Here is a 6,011-nt window from a genome sequence, read left to right as displayed (position 1 = left end):
TCCATTGAGGTAGAGGAACCAATAGAGGAAGTGAGGGATGAGGAAGTAGACATGACTTTCACCCCTTCTGAGTTCTTGTGTTTGGAAGGAATAAAAGGCCATGTGGATTCTGATGGAGTTGTCTTGGCTTATGTATCAGTGCATGCCATTACTTGTATGTACAATTTTAGGACAATGTTCAAAACTATGAGGGTCACAGGATCTGTGAAGGGCAAAGATGTTAAGATTCTTATTGACACATGCAACACACACAATTTTATAGACCTTGGGATAGCTAAGAGGATGGGATGTTAGTTGACTCAGATACAACCTTTCTCTGTATCAGTAACAGATGGTAACAATATGTACAATGGGTCCATGTGCAAAGGTTTTGCGTGGAGGATGCAAGGAGTAAAATTCATATCATTAGATAAGTTAGTGAGGCCATATAGCCATTAGAATGCTCATTTGATAGTTTTCCACTTGCTCATTCACTTTCATAAAGATCCACTTCTAGAGTTCAATCAATACCTCAATTAAATCATGAATTCTACTCATAAACACCTTCTACATACCCATTTATATACAATTAGTCAAAAGACAAGAAGTACAAAATTTTAAGAAAAATAAATAAATATTATTTTAAAATTTGTGGTTATATACTAGAAGTTAAATGAGAAAATGTAAAATCATAAAAATGATGATAGTTGATCATATTTAACAGAATCAATAAATGGAGAAGCTCCGCCCCGTCGAAGTCATCAAAATCCTAAATTTTAGTTCTGCCAAATGCGCGCGCGCGCGCGCACACACACACACACACATAATAGATTATACTCGTCAAACAAGATATTTTTAATGCAGACATAATGTCACGACCCAAAATTCCACTTGAGGATCGTGAGGAACTAGGTAAGCCTAACACATGCTGAGATTTAACAAATTTAAACCATTTAACTATTAAATATAAACTAGTAAATGACATAACATAGCCGAAGATGAACAATTATTATACATCCCCAAAACCAGTAATACGAAGTCATAAGCTCTATTGAGAGTGCACTAGAAATCGCTAAATACAACATTGTTTAGAGATAAAGTAAACAGTAGCAAAGAATAATAGAAGGTGACTCCGAGGCCTGCGTGCAAAAATGCAAGTATACCTTGAAGTCTCCACAACAACTCTGATAATCAGCTCGCTGTCGCCTAGCTCTAAGGTACCCGGATCTACACAAAAATGTGCAAAAACATAGTATGAGTACACCACAATCGGTACCCAGTAAATATCAAGACTAACTCAGTGGAGTAGTGATAAGGTTCAAGTCAAGACGCTCACTAATCAAATAACCTGTGAAAAATATCAAACATCGGAAAAAAGAATAATAACATAAAGAAATATAAACTAAAATCTCACCAGCTTAAGCGATAACCAATTAGTAACAATAAAGGTCCAGTTCCGACGATAAATCATCAAATAGAATCACATGTAACCGGCACCTCGTGCCTACTTTATCAATCACCCTCGCACGGCAAAGACCTCATGCCACAATATAGGTCACACTCGCAAGGCAAAGACCACGTGCCACAACATATACCACAACCGCACGACAAAGACCTCGTGCCATAATGTTTATCACAACCTCACGGCAAAGAACTCGTGCCACAATGTATATCATAACCGCACGATAAAGACCTCGTGCCATAATGTATATCATAACCGCACGATAAAGACCTCGTGCCACAACATTTACCGTACCTGTGTCAGTTACCAATAACACGTTCAAGAGAAATTTATCAAGAATCAAATAAAGTAATGCACGATAACGACTTCTTTTTTATTTCATTTCGTTATGTTACCAACTCCACAGAATATGAGATAACAACTCCACGTAGGTGAATTTACCTTGGCAACCAAATCATCAAGTAAATGAAAGAGACACAGATAAGCACATTGGAAACAACACAACAAAACACGTGAAAATGTATGACACACACAAGAAGTCATATCACCACACAAACCTCATCAATAAAACGCCCCCAGGCCATCACATATCATCCGCACATAGCCCCCTTGTCTCGTCGCGTGCACAACAATAAAGTAAAGGCCCATCTTGTCTTGCCACAAGCTCATCAACAATTATCCCACCTTGTCTCGTCACATGCGCAAACCATATGCGCGCGCGCACACACACACACATATAGTCCGCCTTGTCTCGGCGCATGTGCAATATCAATAATAACAATAGCACGACAGAAACCTCGCGCAAACACCTGAACAATCCTCCCAACAAGTTCACATGTGCCATAATCACAACAACACAACATGCCAACAATTGTTATCAAGATAAAAACTTACAATCTACCAACACAGTGCACAAGGATAAACCAATAAAGGAAATGCGGATGGGTGTTCAACTTATAAACACGAATTCAACCAACTCATTAGGAAATTAAAATCCTAAAGCATGATCTCTAGCACAGAACATAGATTCAAGTAATTATCCAAAGAGAAAACACGTGGTACATGGACCTCTCAACCCGAACAAGACAATAGAAACAACCTCGGGTCAAATCCAGTCATAAGGCACATATACGTCCATGTACACACCCATCACCTCGTGTACATGTCGCTTACACATAACACAAATAAGCAATTAAGCCAAATCCTAAGGGGTAATTTTTCCATACAAGGTTAGGCAAGATACTTACTTCAAAAGTCCTCAATCAATACACTAAAAATGCTTTTCCTCTAAAATTCACCTCCGCTCAGCTCAAATCTAACCAAAATCAACTTAATAGCATCAAACAATGCAAGAGAAACCAATTGCAATTAATAAAGTTAAAGATCTTTACACAATTCTCCAAAAGTCAACAAAAGTCAACCCCGAGATTGCCCGGTCAAAACCCGAGTCGAAGGGTAGATCTTGACTACCTGTAATCCCACGAGTCCAAATATGTATTTGGTTTTTAAATCTGAGTCCAATTCGACTCTCAAATCTCAAATTTTTATTTTTCAAACTATAGTAAAAAATCCGCAAAATTTCTCTTCAATCTCATGATTTAAATGTTAAATCTCATAAATATTCTTGTTATATAATCAAAATTGAGTTAAAATCACTTACCCAATGACTTTGTATGAAAATCCCCTCCTAAAATCGCCTCCCACCGAGTCTAGGGCTAAAAAATGTGATAAATGAAGCTAAGGCCCGAAATCCCAGCTATATATTCAGATGCAGATGTCGAAAATACGATCTTGGGTTCGCAAATGCGACCCTCTCAAATATGAAACACTCATCGCAAATGTGGAGCCTGTTGATCCCAAAAGAAGTTGACTTCGCATTTGCGAAGTCAGGCCCCTTCGTAAAAGCGATTCTGTGATCGCAAAAGCGATCAAGCCTGTCAAGGCCCCCAATCACAAAAGCGATAAAAAGTTCACAAATGCGAGCATGGCAACCCCCAGCCAACCTTGCGAATGCGTTCCCAACCTCGCAAATGCGAATAGTGTCTCACATTTGCTAGACCTGCAACATTAGTCCAGGACCAGCAACTATGAAACATGGCCAAAACAATTCAAAACGCGTCCTAAATTCACCCGAGCCCCCGGGGCTCCACACCAAATATCCACACAAATCTAAAAATATCTTATGAACTCGCTTGTGCGATTAAAACACCAAGATAACATCTGGAATCACGAATCGGACACCAAAACACATGAAAATTACAATGAAACTTAAGAATTGCTAGAGACACAACCATGCGAACCGATTCCTACCAAACCAACTCGGAATAACATCAAATTTTGCAGACAAGTTTCAAATGACAAAAAGGACCTATTCTAAGTCCAGAAACCAAATCTGAACCCGATAGCCATAAAGTCAACCCATGGTCAAACTTAGAAAAATTCTAAACCTTCAAATTGTCAAATTTCACTAAAAAAGTGCCAAATAAACCTAGGAACCTCTAAATCCTATTTCGGGCATATGTCTAAGTCCAAAATCACCATTCGAGCTTAACGGGACCGTCCAAACTCTAATTTGAGATCAAATACACAAAAAGTCAAACGTGGTATACTCTTCCAACTTAAAGCTTCTTAAATGAGAATCATTCTTCCAAATCAACTCCGATTCGCTCGAAAACCGAAATCGACCATACACGCAAGTCATAGTACATAATATGAAGCTACTCAAGACCTTAAATGCTACTCAAGACCTTAAACATCTGGAACCACGAATCAGACACTAAAACACATGAAAATTACAATGAAACTCAAGAATTTCTAGAGATACAACCATGCGAACAGATTCCTATCAAACCAACTCGGAATAACATCAAATTTTGCAGACAAGTTCCAAATGACAAAAAGGACCTATTCTAAGTCCAGAAACCAAATCTGAACCCGATAGCCATAAAGTCAAGCCATGGTCAAACTTAAAAAAATTCTAAACCTTCAAATTGTCAAATTTCACTAAAAATGTGCCAAATAAACCTAGGAACCTCTGAATCCTATTCCGGGCATACGCTTAAGTCCAAAATCACCATTCGAGCTTAACGGAACCGTCCAAACTCTAATCTGAGATCAAATACACAAAAAGTCAAATATGGTATACTCTTCCAACTTAAAGCTTCTTAAATTAGAATCATTCTTCCAAATCAACTCCGAATCGCTTGAAAATCGAAATCGACCATACACGCAAGTCATAATACATAATATGAAGCTACTCAAGACCTTAAACCACCGAACGGAACTCTAAAGCTCAAAATGGTCGGATCGTTACATTCTCTCCCTCTTAAAGAAATGTTTTTCCTCGAACGTGCCAAGAGTTGTAGCAAAGCCATCAAATTACTGCATAAGCACACCATACCCATACCTATGGGTGATCTCACATCACTCCAAATAATATAATCCCGCCAACACCATCTCGGCTGAAGATTGTTCCTTCAACCTTAACTAATAAGCTTTATAACAAAATTGCAACATTCAAGCCTCTCCCAAAGACCCGTTCCCCACATATACACATTGTATCAACCTCAACCAGCTGCAACAAATCATAAATACATCCGCAAGGTATATCCACATGACGTAACCCATCGCTCACATGCCCATAGCTATATCCCTGACCACAGTAGCTGCCCATAACCAAACCTGGCACGGGTAAATAATCTTGTATTGGCTAGAATCATGTCCCAAACCTTCACGACATTTCAAATGAAGTAAGAAACATGTGAAAACTAATACCACTCACCAACAAATAAGTCACAAAAAATACCACATAAACACATATGCCGTAGTCCGTACCTACCAAGCACAACTCGAATATAACTAAAGATAAAAAGAGGAACGCTGGATATAACTATACAATAAGTACAATAGGTACAACTCCCCATCGGTACCATACCACGAATCCACCTTACAAGGAAGAAGCAAATCACTCGCAACAACCACAAAGAATCTCATCCTAACATAACTCCATCGCGGCATATAGCCCAGTCCAAACATACCGATCCACAAGGAACACGGGGATCTCATTCAACTCGGAATTGCAAGTAGGATAAACATCTGACAACTTAAAACCTTCTACTAACTCAATCCCCTAAAACAAAATCACAGTACGCAACAAACTCCCCATACTTGTAGAGCACCTCAATCGCAAGCCGTGTCCAAATCATTTAGATTCATGTCAAAACCCGTTATATTAATTAACAACAAATCCACCCTAGTCTCACAATCGCCAATAGTTACCAACCAAGAACGATAGACACAATCTACCACAATAGAGCTCCTAACAGGTATAGACACATAAATAGAGTGTAAGAATCATGAAACATATCCATATATGAAGCAAGATAGGATGACTCATACCAATAAATATGACCAGATCAAAATAAAATTGATATATCTCTATGACAAACCGGAACCATACCTGTAGCAACATCATCTAGTGCAGCGGCCTCATCCCTACTAGTGAAAGCATAACAACGGGCCTGGTCTCCCCCTCTAGGATGCCCTCTATCCGCCTGTCCCCATCTCTAGC

This window comes from Nicotiana tabacum, chromosome 4, assembly GCF_000715075.1.
Source record: "Nicotiana tabacum cultivar K326 chromosome 4, ASM71507v2, whole genome shotgun sequence".
In the NCBI taxonomy this organism is placed as follows: domain Eukaryota; kingdom Viridiplantae; phylum Streptophyta; class Magnoliopsida; order Solanales; family Solanaceae; genus Nicotiana; species Nicotiana tabacum.
This window is presented reverse-complemented; position numbering follows the sequence as displayed.